Source organism: Salmo salar, chromosome 02 (genome assembly GCF_965601325.2).
Source record: "Salmo salar chromosome 02, fSalSal1, whole genome shotgun sequence".
Classification (NCBI taxonomy): Eukaryota; Metazoa; Chordata; class Actinopteri; order Salmoniformes; family Salmonidae; genus Salmo; species Salmo salar.
Window position 1 is genome coordinate 66654680 of NC_138292.1, and position 21481 is coordinate 66676160.

The 21481-nt window shown below is 45.9% G+C and overlaps 1 protein-coding gene across 1 annotated transcript in view; it reads right to left on the reverse strand.

Moving 5' to 3' along the window:
* LOC106589748 (gamma-adducin) overlaps positions 1-21251 on the reverse strand; it is a 150646-nt gene extending 129395 nt beyond the window's left edge. Inside the window, exon 1 of the mRNA XM_045707977.2 lies at positions 21107-21251. The gene's annotated coding sequence lies outside the window, so the exon portion shown is untranslated. The remainder of the gene's footprint in view (positions 1-21106) is intronic.
* Between the last annotated feature and the right edge of the window lie 230 nt (positions 21252-21481).

The window sequence follows — 21481 nt, forward strand, 5'->3', positions numbered from 1 at the left end:
GTAAGCTCTCCTATAGCTCCATGTTTACAGTAAGCTCTCCTATAGCTCCATGTTTACAGTAAGCTCTCCTATAGCTCCATGTTTACAGTAGGCTCTCCTATAGCTCCATGTTTACAGTAGGCTCTCCTATAGCTCCATGTTTACAGTAGGCTCTCCTATAGCTCCATGTTTACAGTAGGCTCTCCTATAGCTCCATGTTTACAGTAGGCTCTCCTATAGCTCCATGTTTACAGTAGGCTCTCCTATAGCTCCATGTTTACAGTAGGCTCTCCTATAGCTCCATGTTTACAGTAAGCTCTCCTATAGCTCCATGTTTACAGTACGCTCTCCTATAGCTCCATGTTTACAGTAAGCTCTCCTATAGCTCCATGTTTACAGTAAGCTCTCCTATAGCTCCATGTTTACAGTAAGCTCTCCTATAGCTCCATGTGTACAGTAAGCTCTCCTATAGCTCCATGTGTACAGTAAGCTCTCCTATAGCTCCATGTTTACAGTAAGCTCTCCTATAGCTCCATGTTTACAGTAAGCTCTCCTATAGCTCCATGTTTACAGTAAGCTCTCCTATAGCTCCATGTGTACAGTAAGCTCTCCTATAGCTCCATGTGTACAGTAAGCTCTCCTATAGCTCCATGTGTACAGTAAGCTCTCCTATAGCTCCATGTGTACAGTAATCTCTCCTATAGCTCCATGTGTAGGGTAAGCTCTCCTATAGCTCCATGTGTACAGTAATCTCTCCTATAGCTCCATGTGTAGGGTAAGCTCTCCTATAGCTCCATGTGTAGGGTAAGCTCTCCTATAGCTCCATGTGTAGGGTAAGCTCTCCTATAGCTCCATGTTTACAGTAAGCTCTCCTATAGCTCCATGTGTACAGTAAGAGGAACAGGACTGAGACTGAGAACAGTGCTGTAGTTCTTTCAATACAACTGACAATGCAGTATTTGTCTAATTGACGCCCATGCAGGTCATCTTGGAGGTCCACAACCTCTATACTGTTGATGGTGCTGAACCCCCCCTGTACATTAGGCTCTATAGAGAATAGTGTTTATGGTGCTGAACCCCCCCTGTACATTAGGCTCTATAGAGAATAGTGTTTATGGTGCTGAACCCCCCCTGTACATTAGGCTCTATAGAGAATAGTGTTTATGGTGCTGAACCCCCCTGTACATTAGGCTCTATAGAGAATAGTGTTTATGGTGCTGAACCCCCCCTGTACATTAGGCTCTATAGAGAATAGTGTTTATGGTGCTGAACCCCCCTGTACATTAGGCTCTATAGAGAATAGTGTTTATGGTGCTGAACCCCCCCCCCCCCCTGTACATTAGGCTCTATAGAGAATAGTGTTTATGGTGCTGAACCCCCCTGTACATTAGGCTCTATACAGAATAGTGTTTATGGTGCTGAACCCCCCTGTACATTAGGCTCTATAGAGAATAGTGTTTATGGTGCTGAACCCCCCTGTACATTAGGCTCTATACAGAATAGTGTTTATGGTGCTGAACCCCCCTGTACATTAGGCTCTATACAGAATAGTGTTTATGGTGCTGAACCCCCCTGTACATTAGGCTCTATAGAGAATAGTGTTTATGGTGCTGAACCCCCCTGTACATTAGGCTCTATACAGAATAGTGTTTATGGTGCTGAACCCCCCTGTACATTAGGCTCTATACAGAATAGTGTTTATGGTGCTGAACCCCCCTGTACATTAGGCTCTATACAGAATAGTGTTTATGGTGCTGAACCCCCCTGTACATTAGGCTCTATACAGAATAGTGTTTATGGTGCTGAACCCCCCTGTACATTAGGCTCTATACAGAATAGTGTTTATGGTGCTGAACCCCCCTGTACATTAGGCTCTATACAGAATAGTGTTTATGGTGCTGAACCCCCCTGTACATTAGGCTCTATACAGAATAGTGTTTATGGTGCTGAACCCCCCTGTACATTAGGCTCTATAGAGAATAGTGTTTATGGTGCTGAACCCCCCTGTACATTAGGCTCTATACAGAATAGTGTTTATGGTGCTGAACCCCCCTGTACATTAGGCTCTATACAGAATAGTGTTTATGGTGCTGAACCCCCATAGATAACAGCAGTGGGAAGTGGTGGGGGTCAAACATAGGTCAACAATACGGAGGGAGGATAAACACAGCTGCATATGGACACACCACTGCACACACACATGCAAATACTCTCCACCCTTCACTTGTCCTTAAACTCTTCTGTCCTACACTCCCTCCCTAACTCCTAACCCCTCCTTCATCCTCTCTTACTGTAAATATGAATGACATAACCCCCTCCTTCCTCCTCTCTTACTGTAAATATGAATCACATAACCCCCTCCTTCCTCTTGTCTTACTGTAAATATGAATGACATAACCCCCTCCTTCCTCCTCTCTTACTGTAAATATGAATCACAACCCCCTCCTTCCTCCCCTCTTACTGTAAATATGAATCACAACCCCCTCCTTCCTCCTCTCTTACTGTAAATATGAATCACAACCCCCTCCTTCCTCCTCTCTTACTGTAAATATGAATCACATAACCACCAAGTGATGTCCTTCATTTCTAAATCTATTCCAGATAACAGTTCACTTCACTGAGCCAAACTGGCACGTTACAGAGCTTCACATGCACGGCAACCTTAAGGGTGCAGCCCCACACTGGCCCTAGGATAGTCACATAACCCCTTCCTTTAAGCACCAGCTGTCAGAGCAGCTCACAGATTACTGCACCTGTACATAGCCCATCTATAATTTAGCCCAAACAACTACCTCTTCCCCTATTGTATTTATATATTTTGCTCCTTTGCACCCCATTATTTCTATTTTGCACTTTCTTCCACTGCAAATCTACCATTCCAGTGTTTTACTTGCTATATTGTATTTACTTCGCCACCATGGCCTTTTTTTGCCTTTACCTCCCTTATCTCACCTCATTTGCTCACATTGTATATAGACTTATTTTTGTACTGTATTATTGACTGTATGTTTGTTTTACTCCATCTGTAACTCTGTGTTGTTATATGTGTCAAACTGCTTTGCTTTATCTTGGCCAGGTTGCAGTTGTAAATGACAACTTGTTCTCAACTAGCCTACCTGGTTAAATAAAGGTGAAATTAAAATAAATAAAATGGAGCCGGTTTGACGTGATGGTGTGTGTGTGTGCGAGGACACACATTGTGCTCTCACACACTTCCTAAGGGCCAGCTGGACAATAGAGCTCCTTCTGTATGGACTAGGAGACTCCTGTCAGTTACACTTTAGCCCTTATCAATGAAGAAAGTAAATCTCTCTCTCTCTCAGCTTCCACTGAGGATGTGTCTGAAGGAAATAACACAATAAGGACACTCATCTTTCTTTGTTCTGTTCTTTTCATCTTTTCATTCAGGATGGACAGTGATATCAACATGCTGAGGTTTAGAAAAATGGACCCATTCCATTTTCCCTTTGGCCATACTTTTGAGTGGTGAAATGATGTCATATCCTTTGACGTGGTTTGTATTGTGAACTCCATGCTCCACCCTATGATGGTATCAATTATGCTTTCTGTGATTGGTTGGTTTTTGTTCCAGAAAATTCAGCTCCATGGAACTAACAATAGAAGGCCAATAGCCTTGCAGTCTTCTGAGACATTGTTAATAAGGAAGATTAAAACACAACCGTAGAACTCTGTGTGTATTTTATTCCATTGTGAGAATGATGTACAAACCGACAACACTACTCTTGGGCCAACCCCATAATGTCCTCACGCACTACAGCCCTCAAATTTAAATCTGGACCTCGAAGCCAGTTCCACTACTTCTATTCTTTCTTCCCCTCCAATCAGGGACTGACGTAGACCTGGGACACCAGGCGGGTCAGTGAATGATCAGGTAGAACAGAAACCCGGCAGGCTCCGGACCTCGCAGGGTAAGATCCAGTGGAGGCTGCTGAGGGGAGGGTGGATCATAATAATGGCTGGAAGGGAGCGAATGGAATGGCATCAAACGTGGAATACGTGTGTTTGATGCCATTCCACCTATTGCGCTCCAGTCGTTACCATGAGCCCGTCCTCCCCAATGAAGCTGCCACCAACCTCCTGTGGTAAGATGTGAATATCCTGGTTCTATTGGACGGGATGCTGTGCACACACACACCATTGATTGAACTATCCTCTTCCAACAGTGTTGTTACAATCCCACTAGGAACGTACACATCAAACCACTGTTTCTCTGTGAGAAAGAGAACGCTTGTCCATTACTATCCAGACACATGGTGAGAAGATAAGGGAGACAAGTTGGCAACCGACTTCCCTTTAGACAGAGAGGAGCCTGTTTGCTGCTCAGTCACAACGACAAACAAACCACAAAACAAATAGTTAAGGAGGAGTGTCACCATCAGTCCATCACCAACAGGAAAGAAAGGAACACAACAAATGTGTTACCAACAGGATATTATGTAAGAACCCTCCATAGCAACCATCAACTGACGCAAACACACCACAACTCAGGGTGCTCCTGCTATCTAATTACAACTGCCTGTCCCATGTTTTGTCTCTGCAGGGTTCAGGAGCGATTACAGTGATTGGACATGGACACTGAACAGGACATGGAGGGATAGAGACAGATGGATTGTCACAATCGATGTCCCCATTTTACATCAGAAGAGAAGACACACACACACACTCATCTGCGCTGACACACACACACACACACACACACACACACACACAACTTAGTGACACACACACAGGGATGCCATGCCCTCAGGGGTATAGAGCAGAATGCAAGCTGTGTCACCAATGAAACGCATCATTGGCTTGGTTCAAATCAAGCACACCACTAAACAACAACAAAGTCCAAAAGATATCCATCTAGAACTACAGTATCAGTAGCTCTACACCTAGACCTCTATAGGGACTTCAATGGAGATTATACAGTACCTGGTGGCTTCACTTCTCTGCCCTGGATATAGGCCCTAGGGGCCTGCAGACTCCATATTAGGCCAAATATAGCCTAGCTTTAAATACACTAACCTGCATGCATTAAACTGCCATAGAACACAATGGTGATGTATAGAAACATTCTAAGGACAATGGAAGTGAGTCTAGATGTGAATATAGCAGTGAACAGTTAGGCTGCCTCATGTTAGCAGGAAAGAGAGAGAACCTGAACTGTGGGGGTCTGGGTCTACTATTAGAACACAATGAGGTGAACACACACACACACACACACACGCTCTATTAGAATTCAGGCTGTGGAAGCAATAGACGATCCTCGGATTAACACCGATGGGCCCATGTTGTTCAGGGATCTCATGTCACCCTACAGAACAGTGAGTACAGTATGGTACATACGTAGTTAACGCCACGCTGTTACCCTCCCCGCTACACAGCCATCTGACCTATGATCACGTTGCTTTAAATATGACCTATCACTAGGGCCGACAGTCTTCTTCCTTCTGAACCCTCAACCCACACATTGGACCTGACCAGAACAGAGCCCGACTTATTAAATCATGACGTGATGTCTCGCTATAACAACAGTACAGTTGGTAAGCGTATCATCCATTCGGATTAGGGCCGGGACGATACTCGTTAGTATCGTAGCAAGGAAACCAAACCGAAGCGGATTGAACTTCACCATGTTGTCATCCAGAGTCACACGTTTTTATTTTCCTAGCTATAGCACACGATATTTTACATCCAACAGATTTTTAAAAGGAACAAAGTGTTTTGTCTGCTTTGTGTTTTCCTTTTTGCCTTGGAATAAATATAGTGGTATCGTCCCGGGCCTAATTTGGACGCTTGAAGAAAAGTGACAGCAGAACACACACAATGCAGTATTTTGCGGTGAATCCTGCCAGTAGTGATTTGTCACTGGGTGTGTGATGTGACCAGAGGATGTTGCTGACGGTTTACCCCACAAACAGGAACTATAGTCTGGGTGTGTCTGGTAGAACAGCAGCTGATGTGGTAAATATAGACGTTTGGTAACAGAGATGATAACGCATGTTTCCTGTGCCTGTGGAGAGAAACACACAAACTCACCTATGAACACACACAAACGCTTACACGTACATAGGCACACTAGGGCTGGGGTTTGCCAGGGACCTCACGATACGATATTATCACAATACTTAAGTGCTGAAACAAAATATGTGATTCTCGCGATTCTATGTATTGCGATTCGATACTGTGATTTTATTGCGCTGTGATGTTCCAAGCATATTGCTCACTATATATTTGCAACATGAGAAAACGAGATTTGATCAGTCATGGAAATAAAAGTGCTGAAAACAAATTGGCTCCCTATTTAAAAAGAAGATGGAGAACAAGCTATGAAGGAAAAATACTGGAGTTCTGATGCAGGACAGGTACAGCCAACTAGAGCACAAATAATAGTGATTTTGTCAAAACGATATGACACGATATACCATCAGATATAATATCCCGATATGTAACTATCGATTTTTTCCACCCATCACTAATGCACACACACACACACCAAAAGGAAGCCATCCATCCCCACAGGACAGCTATGATTGAAGCGATAGCAATGAGCTACTAGATTATGTTTGTCAATGTGATGTGTCAGCAACGAGCCAAGCAAAACACAAGGCCTAATGATAATAGAAAGTGGATCTCTGACTCTCTTTCCATCAGCAGAAGTCGACTCTCTCTGACCCCAAACCACATTCGCTCGCTCTCTACTACCCTAAAGCCAGCCAGATACCAATTACCTAACCCCAAGACAACCTAACCAAACCCCAACCCCAAAGAAAACTTCCACAAATCCCACTGATTTACATACCTACTACTACATGTTCTGACTTTCTAGTTATCTAATACACTGAACAACAATATAAAACGAAACAATTTCAGATGAAATCAAATTGTATTTTTCACATGCGCCGAATACAACAGGTGTAGACGTCACAGTAAAATGCTTACTTATAAGCCCTTAACCAACAATGCAGTTAAGAAAAATATGTGTTAAGTAAAAAATAAGAAATAAAAGTAACAAATATTTAAAGAGCAGCAGAAAATAACAATAGCGAGGCTATATTCAGGGGGTACCAGTACAAAGTCAATGTGCAGGGGCACTGGTTAGTTGAGGTAATTGAGATAATATGTACATGTAGGTAGAGTTAAAGTGACTATGCATAGACAATAAACAGAGAATAGCAGCAGAGTAGGGTGGGTGGGTGGGGGGGGGGGGGGGGGGGGGGGGGCAAAGCAAATAGTCTGGGTAGCCATTTGATTAGCTGTTCAGGAGTCTTATGGCTTGGGGGTAGAAGCTGTTGAGAAGCCTTTTGGACCTAGACCGCTTGCCATGCGGTAGCAGAATGAACAGTCTATGACTATGGTGGCTGGGGTCTTTGACAATTTATAGGGCCTTCCTCTGACACCGCCTGGTGTAGATGTCCTGGATGGCAGGAAGCTTGGCCCCGGTGATGTACTGGGCCGTACGCACTACCCTCTGTAGTGCCTTGCGGTTGGAGGCCGAGCAGTTGCCATACCAGGCAGTGATGCAACCAGTCAGGATGCTCTCGATGGTGCAGCTGTAGAACTTTTTCAGGATCTGAGGACCCATGCCAAATCTTTTCAGTCTCCCGAGGGGGAATAGGTTTTGTCGTGCCCTCTTCACGACTGTCTTGGTGTGCTTGGACCATTGATAGTTTGTTGGTGATGTGGACACCAAGGAACTTGAAGCGCTCAACCTGCTCCACTACAGCCCCATCGATGAGAATGGGGGCGTGCTCGGTCCTCCTTTTCCTGTAATCCACAATCATGTCCTTTGTCTTGATCACGTTGAGGGAGAGGTTGCTGTCCTGGCACCACACGGCCAGGTCTCTGACTTCCTCCCTATAGGCTGTCTCATCCTTGTCGGTGATCAGGCCTACCACTGTTGTGTCATCAGCAAACTTAATGATGGTGTTGGAGTCAGGGACAGGGACAATGATGGTCTGCTTGAAACATGTTGGTATTACAGTCTCAGACGAGGAGAGGTTGAAAATGTCAGTGAAGACACTTGCCAGTTGGTCAGCACATGCTCGAAGTACACGTCCTGGTTATCCGTCTTGTCCTGCGGCCTTGTGAATGTTGACCGGTTTAAAGGTCTTGCTCACATCTGCTAGGAAGAGTGTGATCACACAGTCATCCAGAACAGCTGATGCTCTCATGCATGTTTGAGTGTTACTTGCCTCGAAGCGAGCATAGAAGTTATTTAGCTCGTCTGGTAGGCTCGTGTCACTGGGCAGCTCGCAGCTGTGCTTCCCTTTGTAGTCTAATAGTTTGCAAGCCCTGCCACATCCGACGAGCGTCGGCGCCGTTGTAGTACGATTCGATCTAGGTCCTGTATTACGCTTTGCCTGTTTGATGGTTCGTTGGAGAGCATCGCGGGATTTCTTATAAGCTTCCGGGTTAGAGTCCCGCTCCTTGAAAGCGGCAGCTCTACCCTTTAGCTCAGTGCGGATGTTGCCTGTAATCCATGGCTTCTGGTTGGGGTATGTACGTACAGTCACTGTGGGGACGACGTCATCGATACACTTATTGATGAAGCAAGTGGCTGATGTGGTGTACTCCTCAATGCAATCGGAGGAATCCCGGAACATATTCCAGTCTGTGCTCGCAAAAAACAATCCTGTAGCTTACCATCTGCTTCATCTGACCACTTTTTTTATTGACCGAGTCACTGGTGCTTCCTGCTTTAGTTTTAGCTTGTAAGCAGGAATCAGGAGGATAGAATTATGGTCAGATTTGCCAAATGGAGGGCGAAGGAGAGCTTTGTATGGGTCTCTGTGTGTGGAGTAAAGGTGGTCTACAGTTTTTTTTCCCTCTGGTTTATTTAACATGCTGGTAGAAATGAGGTACAACGGATTTAAGTTTCCCTGCATTAAAGTCCCCGGCCACTAGGAGCGCCGCCTCTGGATGAGCGTTTTCCTTTTTGCTTATGGCCGCATCGGTTTGTGGTGGTAGATAGACAGCTACTAGAATATAGATGAAAACTCTCTTGGTAAATAGTGTGGTCTACAGCTTATCATGAGATGCTCAGCTGAGGTAGAGTAAAACCTTGAGACTTCCTTAGATATCGTGCACCAACTGTTGTTTACAAATATACATAGACCGCCACCCCTTGTCTTACCAGAGGCTACTGTTCTATCCTGCCGATACAGTGTGTAACCCACCAGCTGTATGTTATTCATGTCGTTGTTCAGCCAAGACTCGGTGAAACATAAGATACAGTTTTTAATGTCCCGTTGGTCGGATATACGTGCTTGTAGTTAGTCTATTTTATTATCCAACGATTGTACGTTGGCTAGTAGGACCGATGGTAAAAGCAAATTACCACTCGCCGCCGGATCCTTACAAGGCACCCCGACCTTCATCCTCGATATCTCCGTCTCTTTCTCCTGCGAATGACGGGGATGAAGGCCTTGTCGGGTGTCTGGAGTAAATCCCTCTCCTCTGACTCGTTAAAGAAAAATATGAGGTGAGAAATCGCTGTCCTGATATCTAGAAGCGCTTTTCGGTCATAAGAGACGGTGGCATAAACATTATTTACAAAATAAGTTACAAATAACGCAAAAAAAACACACAATATCACAATTGGTTAGGAGTAGAGGTCGACCGATTAATCGGAATGGCCGATTAATTCGGGCCGATTTCAAGTTTTGATAACAATCGGTAATCTGCATTTTTGGACACCGATTATGGCCGATTACATTGCACTCCACGAGGAGACTGCGTGGCAGGCTGACTACCTGTTATGCAAGTGCAGCAAGGAGCCAAGGTAAGGTGCTAGCTAGCATTAAACTTATCTTATAAAAAACAATCAATCTTAACATAATCACTAGTTAACTACACATGGTTGATGATATTACTAGTTTAACTAGCTTGTCCTGCGTTGCATATAATCAATGCGGTGCCTGAAATTGTGTCACTTCTTTTGCGTTCAGTGTAAGCAGAGTCAGGGTATATGCAGCAGTTTGGGTCGCCTGGCTCTTTGCGAACTGTGTGAAGACCATTTCTTCCTAACAAAGACCGTAATTAAGTTGCCAGAATTTTACATAATTATGACATAGCATTGAAGGTTGTGCAATGTAACAGCAATATTTAGACTTATGGATGCCACCCGTTCGATAAAATACAGAACGGTTCTGTATTTCACTGAAAGAATAAACATTTTGTTTTCGAAATGATAGTTTCTGGATTTGACCATATTAATGACCTAAGGCTCGTATTTCTGTGTGTTTATTATATTATAATTAAGCCTATGATTTTATATTTGATAGCACAGTCTGACTGAGCGGTGGTAGGCAGCAGCTGGCTCGTAAGCATTCATTCAAAAAGCACTTTCCTCCGTTTGTCAGCTGCTTTTCGCAATGCTTGAAGCACAGCGCTGTTTATGACTTCAAGCCTATCAACTCCCGAGATTAGGCTGGCAATACTATAGTGCCTGAAAGAACATCCAATAGTCAAAGGTATATGAAATATAAATGGTATAGAGAGAAATAGTCCTATAATAACTACAACCTAAAACTTCTTAACTGGGAATATTGAAGACTCATGTTAAAAGGAACCACCAGCTTTCATATGTTCTCATGATCTGAGCAAGGAGCTTAAATGTTAGCTTTTTCACATGGCAAATATTGCACTTTTACTTTCTTCTCCAACACTTTGTTTTTGCATTTATTTAAACCAAATTGAACATGTTTCATTATTTATTTGAGGCTAAATTGGTTTTATTGATATATTATATTAAGTTAAAATAAAAGTGTTCATTGTTCATTCAGTATTGTTGTAATTGTCATTATTACAAATATATATATATAAAAAAAATTAAAAAGGCCAATTAATTGGTATCAGCTTTTTTTGGTCCTCCAATAATCGGTATCGGCATTGAAAAATCATAATCGGCCGACCTCTAGTTAGGAGACTAAAACGACAGCCATTCTCTCCGAGTGTAACGGCTGTCATGAGAGAGAGTGGACCAAAACGCAGCGGAGTTAGTGTTCATCATATTTAATTATTAAATGGAACACTATACCTCCAGTATTTATGCTGCAGTAGTTTGTGTCGGGGGGCTAGGGTCAGTCTGTTACATCTGGAGTATTTCTCTTGTCTTATCCGGTGTCCTGTGTGAATTTAAATATGCTCTCTCTAATTCTCTCTTTCTCTCGGAGGACCTGAGCCCTAGGACCATGCCTCAGGACTACCTGGTATGATGACTCCTTGCTGTCCCCAGTCCACCTGGCCGTGCTGCTGCTCCAGGTTCAACTGTTCTGCCTGCGGCTATGGAACCCTGACCTGTTCATCGAATGTGCTTGTTGCACCCTCGACAACTACTATGATTATTATTATTTGACCATGCTGGTCATTTATGAACATTTTAACATTTTGACCATGTTCTGTTATAATATCCACCCTGCACAGCCAGAAGAGGACTGGCCACCCCTCATAGCCTGGTTCCTCTCTAGGTTTCTTCCTAGGTTTTTGGCCTTTCTAGGGAGTTTTTCCTAGGGAGTTTTTCCTAGCCACCATTCTTTCACATGCTTTGCTTGCTGTTTGGGGTTTTAGGCTGGGTTTCTGTACAGCACTTTGAGATATCAGCTGATGTACGAAGGGCTATATAAAAATACATTTGATTGATTGATTTTGACTATACAACTACAAAATAAGAAACTGACAGCCAAACAGTCCTGTCAGGTGAAACACAATGACAGAAACAATTACCCACAAAACCCCAACGGAAAAACATGCACTTATGTGTGACTCCCAATCAACAACAACAAACTTCAGCTGTGCCTGATTGGGAGCCACACACGGCCCAAAACAAAGAAATACAAAAACATAGAACGCCCACCCAATGTAACACCCTGGCCTAACCAAAATAAAGAACAAAAACCCCTCTCTATGGCCAGGGCGTTACACCGAGTTACAGTTCATATTAAAAAAAATCAGTCAATTTAAAGGAATTCATTAACCCATAATCTATGGATTTGTTGATCACAGATACCTTAAAAAAATGGTATGGACGTGGGATCAGAAAACCAGTCAGTATCTGGTGTGGCCACCATTTGCCTCATGCAGCGCAACACATCTCCTTTACATAGAGTTGATCAGTCTGTTGATTGTGGCCTGTGGATTGTTGTCCCACTCCTCTTCAATGGCTGTGCAAAGTTTCTGGATATTGGCAGGAACTGGAATACACTGTCGTACATGTTGTCCTACACGTCAGAGGGATTAGTGTCCATGAAGCCGGGGCCTATCTGAATACCGCTCCACAGGCTGTAGGATGGGCTCGCGTCACAAATGCACCCATGTAGTGCAGGGCCCATAAGGCTCTGTGCACTACGTTTGACCAGGGTCCATAGAGCACTATGTAGGCCTAGTGAATGGACTAGTGTATTTAATACAAGGGAATGGGACAGCAAGGAGCACATACCATTGAGTTCAGTAGGCAGCACCATAGAGCTGGGGCTCTGACCTCGGGAGTGCTACTGGATATGCACACGTGTGTGTGAGGGTGTCTGTGTGTGTTCACCCACAAACACACACACACACACACACACACACTATATGCCAAGCCACACACACTTGCAGGTCACATACAGTTATAGACACAGAAATAGAGTTGGCGCAGAGCAGATTCCCTCCATAGTGAAAGGATCAACAGCAGTAAAACGTGCCTCTGCTGGGGAGAGATCACATCTCCTAGCTCCCCACATGTCAAAACACATATCCATCCTCCTTTAATATGCCTCTCTCTTTATACTGTATTACCACAGCTGTTCTCTTATGGCTGCTATCAATGTTGTTCCGGCTTACTTACTGCATGTTCAACTAAGGCCTAGCAGGGATGACATAGCTAAACACTACACCTTAATAGGGATGACATAACTACATACTACACCCTATTAGAGATAACATAGCTACATACCACACCCTAACAGGGATGACATAGTTACATACCACACCCTAACAGGGATGACACGGTTACATACCACACCCTAACAGGGATGACACGGCTACATACCACACCCTAACAGGGATGACACGGCTACATACCACACCCTAACAAGGATGACACGGCTACATACCACACCCTAACAAGGATGACACGGCTACATACCACACCCTAACAAGGATGACACGGCTACATACCACACCCTAACAAGGATGACACGGCTACATACCACACCCTAACAAGGATGACACGGCACAAGGATGACACGGCTACATACCACACCCTAACAAGGATGACACGGCTACATACCACACCCTAACAAGGATGACACGGCTACATACCACACCCTAACAAGGATGACACGGTTACATACCACACCCTAACAGGGATGACACGGCTACATACCACACCCTAACAGGGATGACACAGCTACATACCACACCCTAACAGGGATGACATAGCTACATACCACACCCTAACAGGGATGACATAGCTACATACCACACCCTAACAGGGATGACACAGCTACATATCACACCCTAACAGGGATGTCATAGCTACATACCACACCCTAACAAGGATGAAATACAGTGGGGCAAAAAAGTATTTAGTCAGCCACCAATTGTGCAAGTTCTCCCACTTAAAAAGATGAGGCCTGTAATTTTCATCATAGGTACACTTCAACTATGACAGACAAAATGAGGGAAAAAAAATCCAGAAAATCACATTGTAGGATTTTTAATGAAATTATTTGCAAATTATGGTGGAAAATAAGTATTTGGTCAATAACAAAAGTTTCTCAATACTTTGTTATATACCCTTTGTTGGCAATGACACAGGTCAAACGTTTTCTGTAAGTCTTCACAAGGTTTTCACACACTGTTGCTGGTATTTTGGCCCATTCCTCCATGCAGATCTCCTCTAGAGCAGTGATGTTTTGGGGCTGTCGCTGGGCAACACGGACTTTCAACTCCCTCCAAAGATTTTCTATGGGGTTGAGATCTGGAGACTGGCTAGGCCACTCCAGGACCTTGAAATGCTTCTTACGAAGCCACTCCGTTGCCCGGGCCGTGTGTTTGGGATCATTGTCATGCTGAAAGACCCAGCCACGTTTCATCTTCAATGCCCTTGCTGATGGAAGGAGGTTTTCACTTAAAATCTCACGATACATGGCCCCATTCATTCTTTCCTTTACACGGATCAGTCATCCTGGTCCCTTTGCAGAAAAACAGCCCCAAAGCATGATGTTTCCACCCCCATGCTTCACAGTAGGTATGGTGTTCTTTGGATGCAACTCAGCATTCTTTGTCCTCCAAACACGACGAGTTGAGTTTTTACCAAAAAGTTATATTTTGGTTTCATCTGACCATATGACATTCTCCCAATCCTCTTCTGGATCAGTCCCGTGTGGCTCAGTTGGTAGAGCATGGTGTTTGCAACGCCAGGGTTATGGGTTCGATTCCCACGGGGGACCAGTACGGGGAAAAAAAAATAATAATATTGTATGAAATGTATGCATTCACTACTGTAAGTCGCTCTGGATAAGAGTGTCTGCTAAATGACAAAATGTAAATGTAAAATCATCCAAATGCTCTCTAGCAAACTTCAGACGGGCCTGGACATGTACTGGCTTAAGCAGGGGGACACGGGGATGACACAGCTACATACCACACCCTAACAGGGATGACATAGCTAAATACTAGACCATATGTCACGCCCTGACCTGAGAGAGACGTTTTTCTCTGTTTGGTTAGGTCAGGGTGTGACATGGGGTGGGCATTCTATGTTATTATATTTCTTTGTTTTGGGCGAGTATGGTTTCCAATCAGAGGCAACTGTCTATCGTTGTCTCTGATTGGGAATCATACTTAGGCAGCCTTTTACCCACCTGTGTTTGTGGGTAAATATTCTTTCTGTGAGTGTTTTGTGTGTGCCTCAGTTGCATCACGTTCATTTCTGTTTATCTTGTTTATTGTTTTGTTCGGTTTCACGTAAAATAAAGGATATGGAATTACCGGCACGCTGCGCCTTGGCTGATTTATGACAGGGAGTTTGAAGATAGCGAACGTGACAGAATTATCCACCACAAGAAGGCCAAGCAGCGTGCGCTTACTGGGAAGAGGAGCTGGACCGGGGAGAATCAACATCGACAGAAGCACGAGGCAGCCCCCCCCAAAAAAATTGTGGGGGGAGCGAGTGACTGAGCAAGCACCGTGTTATGCGGTTCACAGCCCGGTGCGCTTTGTGCCAGCGCCCCGCATTTGCCGGGCTAGAGTTAGCATTCAGCCAGGAAGGGGGGTGCCAGCTCAGCGCTCCTGGTGTCCAGAACGCCTCCTCGGTCCAGGAAATCCTGCGCCAGCTCTGCGCACTGTGTCGCCATTGCACACTGTGTTGCCATTGCGCATTCACAGCCCAGTGCGTCCTGTGCCTGCGCCCCACATTTGCCGGGCGAACATAAGCATCCAGCCAGGACGGGTTGTGCCAGCTCTACGCTCGAGACCTCCAGTGCGCCTCCACGACCCAGTATATCCTGTGCCTGTCCCACGTACCCAGCCTCCAGTGAGTCTATCCAGCCTGGTATGCCCTGTGCCTGCTCCTCACACTTGCCCTGAGGTGCGTGTCACCAGTCTGGCGCCACCCGTGCCAGCCCCACGCATCAGGCCTCCAGTGCACCTTCCCAGTCCAGAGCTTCCGGCGACAGTTCCCAGTCCGGAGCCTCCAGCGACGTTCCCAAGTCCAGTGAGACCTGTTCCGGCTCCACGTAAGAAGCCTCCAGTGATGATCCATGGTCCAAAGCCTCCAGTGATAATCCATGGCCCAGAGCCTCCAGTGATAATCCATAGCAAGAAGCCTGTAGGGATGATCCACGGCGCAGCGCCTCCAGCGAAGATCCACGGCGCCGAGCCTCCAGCGAAGATCCACGGCGCCGAGCCTCCTGAGACGGCCCGCGGCCCGGAACCTCCTGAGACGGCCCGCGGCCCGGAACCTCCTGAGACGGCCCGCGGCCCGGAACCTCCTGAGACGGCCCGCGGCCCGGAACCTCCTGAGACGGCCCGCGGCCCGGAACCTCCTGAGACGGCCCGCGGCCCGGAACCTCCTGAGACGGCCCGCGGCCCGGAACCTCCTGAGACGGCCCGCGGCCCGGAACCTCCGGCGGCGGTCCGCGGCCCGGAGCTTCCGACGACGTCCCCCGGCCCGGAGCCTCCGGCGACGATCCGCGGCACGGAGCCTCCGGCGCCGATCCGCGGCACGGAGCCTGCGGCGCCGGTCCGCGGCACGGAGCCTGCGGCGACGGTCCGCGGCACGGAGCCTGCGGCGGCGGTCCGCGGCACGGAGCCTGCGGCGGCGGTCCGCGGCACGGAGCCTGCGGCGGCGGTCCGCGGCACGGAGCCTCCGGCGGCGGTCCGGAGTCTCCAGCGGCGGTCCGGAGTCTCCAGCGGCGGTCCGCGGTCCGGAGTCTCCAGCGGCGGTCCGGAGTCTCCAGCGGCGGTCCGGAGTCTCCAGCGGCGGTCCGCGGTCCGGAGTCTCCAGCGGCGGTCCGCGGTCCGGAGTCTCCAGCGACGGTCTGCAGTCCAGAGCCTCCGGCGATGATCCAGGGTCCGGTTCCTCCGACAACGATCCACAATCCGGTAATACAAAAGCGGAGGGATCAGCGGGCGGAGCGGGGGCTACGCCCCGAACCGGAGCCACCACCATGAGTAGATGCCCACCCGGACCCTCCCCTATAGGTTCAGGTTTGCGGCCGGGAGTCCGCACCTTTGGGGGGGGGTACTGTCACGCCCTGACCTGAGAGAGACGTTTTTCTCTGTTTGGTTAGGTCAGGGTGTGACATGGGGTGGGCATTCTATGTCATTATATTTCTTTGTTTTGGCCGAGTATGGTTTCCAATTTGAGGCAACTGGCTATCGTTGTCTCTGATTGGGAATCATACTTAGGCAGCCTTTTACCCACCTGTGTTTGTGGGTAAATATTCTTTCTGTGCGTGTTTTGTGTGCGCCTCAGTTGCGTCACGTTCATTTCTGTTTATCCTGTTTATTGTTTTGTTCGGTTTTACGTAAAATAAAGGATATGGAATTACCGGCACGCTGCGCCTTGGCTGATTTATGACAGGGAGTTTGAGGACAGTGAACGTGACACCATATTAGGGATGACATAGGTAAATAGCACACAGCTCTGTTCCCCATACACACAGACACACCCAAAAACATCTCATCCGTCTAATGATAATCTGCAGCAGCCTGTAACGATGAGAACGGAGATGACAGTGATTGGGTTAATGAGTCTGGTGACCTGGAACACATATAGTTAGACATGCATATAAAGTATAGAGGCCCTGAGGGTACAGACAGTGTAGGGGGTAGATACAGTAGGGTACAGACAGTGTAGGGGGTAGATACAGTAGGGTACAGACAGTGTAGGGGGTAGATACAGGAGGGTACAGACAGTGTAGGGGGTAGATACAGGAGGGTACAGACAGTGTAGGGGGTAGATACACAAGGGTACAGACAGTGTAGGGGGTAGATACACAAGGGTACAGACAGTGTAGGGGGTAGATACTAGTGCACTACTTTTGACCAGGGCCAATAGGGAATTGGGTGCCATTTGGGAAGCAACTAAGGATTCGTGAAGTGCGAAGACCAGATCTCGAGTCATTTTAACAGCCCGCTCATTTTGCCCAAACTTGGCACTCCTCACTCTTCCCATGGTCGTGGCTTGCTTGACCTCGTAACTATGGCGAAGGAACTCCAATATCTATGCAAACGCCTTTTCACCGCTCAGGAATCTCAACTCTAGTCTGGACTAGAACGCAGACACACAAACACACACTTCCCCTGGCAGAACAAAACTCAGCTGTAGTCCAAGGGCCGGAACCACGACTCCATTCAGCACATCACATCACCCTCACATGTATAATGAGGTTATTATAACCCAGCCCACTAGGACTACTGGGAACACTGAGTTTGGCTACCAAACAATGCTACAAACATTCATGCCACACAGCCAGACAGTAAGATCCATTTATGTTGAGAATATCGTATAAAGAGATTTTAAAATGTAAACAATGTGTAATTGTTCTTACATTACTTTGACATAAGTCATTTCTAATGGCGTTCATCTGGTTTCACTGGGCATTACAAACAAGCTTAGAGACACTGAGACAGGGTTCTGAGCATGTCCAAAAGAGCAGCTTCATTCAGACCTGACCCAGACCCAGAACCAACAACTAGACGGAAATATAGAAAACAATCAAATGTATTACAGATGAAGAGAGAGAAATAGTCAAAACAAAGCCCACAGACGAACACACAGAATCGCACCCCCTACACACACACACCCCCCAAACACACACACACACACACACACACCCTACACACACACACCCCCCCACACACACACACACACACACCCCCTACACACACACACACACCCCCCAAACACACACACACACACCCCCTACACACACACACCCCCCAAACACACACACACACACACACACACACGTCTTCATAACAAAAGGAAAACTTTCCAGGCCAAGTCTCAATCAATGTTGTAGCATAGAGAGAGAGACAGTAAGAAAGAGAGAGAGAGAGACAGAAAGAAAGAGAGAGAGACAGAAAGAAAGAGAGAGAGAGAGAGAAAAATAGATATATAGAGAGAGAAAGCCACATGTTTTTGATCAGCCTCTAGTTAACTGAGAGAAGAAGTGAGGTAACGGTGATGTCATGTTTGTCTTTTGGACAGGTTCAACTAAAAGGACTTGATGCTTCTAAATGGTTTAATGCTCCCTCTCTCTCTCCCAAACCAAATGCACACACATACAGGCAAGCATGAACGAACACACCAACAACACGTAAAAGTAACACGCCCACCCATCCACCACCAAACACACATACATTTACAGGCATAGTTCCACACACACGCACCAAGTTGATTGTGCATGTTACAACGAGCCCTAGCTGCTCTTTTATATAGAGCTGAGCCTATCGAGAAGCTATGTATTCACCAAAACAAACACCAACTCTTTCAAGCCTTCCTCAGTACACAGACGTATTTCAGGTTTGATTTCATACAACACAACGCTGCTAACAGTTGAACAAGGCTTAGTGTACTAGTGGGACAGACATCTGTCACTACAAATACAGTGTTCTGCACTGATTGTAGCTACTTAGCCGTCACTGAGGGTGTGTATTGTTGGAGCCGCCTGCAAAAGTCCAAATGGTTAATAGGCCTTATTCCTGTACGTGTACTCACTAGGTAAAATGGACCATGGTGGACACTGTACTTCCTGCCTACTTAGAGAGACCTTAGTATTGGCTGGCCAGCTAGCGCCTTGGGGTGATTGTGAAGCCATTCATTTGGAAAGGGAAAATAAACAGAGGCAAGGAGAGAGAGAGAGAAAGAGAGAAAGAGAGAGAAAGCGAGGAGGGAGAGAAAGAGAGCAAGAGAAAGAGCGGACAAACCATTAGGTTGGAGTGATAGAGGAAGTGAGGCTACTGTGCCAAAAGCAAGCAAGCACTAGCAGTATACTGTTCCTTGGGATAGGGTGAAGGCCTAGCCTGGATTTGGATTTCAGGTCCATCTGCTGAACAGAACACACACACCAAAACGACTGTGTTGAAAAACCAAGCATCTCAGATTCAGAGTTACACCCTTTCAGAACCGATCATCATATTTATCTTGGCTGGCCCTTTTCATTCCAGGAAGTCTGCTCTCTGGTCCTGGTGTTGAAATGGATATCCTTAGAGGGTGATTATAAGTTGAGAAATATCAGTGCTGAGGTGATCTGGGTAGGTCGGTGAGATGTGTGTGTGTATGTACCCGTCTCCCTTCTTTCTTTGATCTATCCAGACATAGTAGACTACAGGGGAGAGAGGTTGGAAACCACAAGGCCTTCAAGGGGTCTGGAAGATACGAGTGATTCAGCACTGAACACCATACTGTAGGTTAAAACCAACTCTGTAACAATCTATGATTGAACACACATTTATCTTGTCTAGTCATACCACTGGGGTGTGTGTGTGGTCTGCATATGGGTTCCTTTTTGATACTGTAGTAGCTCACTGTCTGGATTATGTTTCAAATTAGTTACCAGTGTAGTTTGAGTGTAATTACATACAATTACACCAAGACATTTACATTCCATATAGAGAGAGTGACAGTGATTGCACCAAGTTGATAAAGGACTGGAACTGTACAGTGTCAGCTGATATCAAAGGGTTTTATCTCCCAGCCAGACTCTCAGTTGGGGATACAGAGAGATATGAAGACAGAGGGGATACTGCAGACCATTCTTTTCTGTCTGGGAGATAATCAAGGGAGCTCAGACAACTGTGACATGGAAGAATGAACGCTATATGATATAATTAAATTGAGCCTTTTCAATACTACAAAATCAATGAAGGAGCAAAGCACTGATCATCACACTGTCTCGCACCACATGCCGCGTTGAAAACGGGGAACTCGGAAATCTCTGGACTTCCGACTTCAGTGCGTTCAAGACCACTGGGAACTCGGAAAACAAACGAGCCCCCGAAAAAAAAAAAAAACATTTTTAACAGTCGTCCAACTCGGAATTCCAAGTCGGAAACTCGGGCATGTTTCTAGAGCCTTTCCGACCTGAAGATCACTAACGTTATGATCTGACCTGGTTCTTTTCCGAGTTCCCAGTTGTCTTGAAAGCACCAATATTCTCCTCTTCACCACGAGTGTTTTTGCATGCTGCATGCATACCAGACAACGTTCACGCTTTCCGTAAACAAAAGGTAGTTTCATGCAATAACATGCCAACATATTTAGCATTTTTGAAGAGTAGCACTTATTTTACTTTCCCTAGTCAAACTACAGTAGGCTAACCTACCTTGATTGGCTGGTTGCCATGATTACATACTGTAGCCACCACCACGCGAAGACGTTTACAAAACACATTATATCATACACACTCATTAACGGAGGATACAATTCCCATTGTTGCACCACGTTGCATAGGCAACTTCAAATGCATGCCACCACGGTCTGCCAGATAATAGGCTGCTTCTGTCTGACGCGCGGTGAACGTTCATCAAAATCACACACACGTTAACATTCTTACTAGATGTAAACGAATATGCTACAACTATTAATATACATAACCGAGTTAACATTTTAAAGTGCATTTACCTGACAAACTCGTGGAAGCTGGATAAATTGACAATAAATTAATTTCATTCAGGACCACAGCACGCCGCTCCGCAAAGTGCTCTGATCTTTGATTCAAGCGTTTTGAATTAAAGCAATGGACCACACGAAGAGCACGCCTCCGTCACTGACGACAAACTAAAGTGATATGCCTAAACTGATCCCAACGCGTATTCAAAACCAAGCCAGATGGTGTAGAGATTTAAAATATATGAATGCGGAACCACAGAGTCACTATTTGGCAGGAAGTCGTTTCTGACTTTCCTCTGCTTTACGTGAATGTGCATACATTTGGCAAACCTCACCTCCAGTAGACCTATAACTAATGTTATTATAAGTTATAGGCCTACTGTAAAT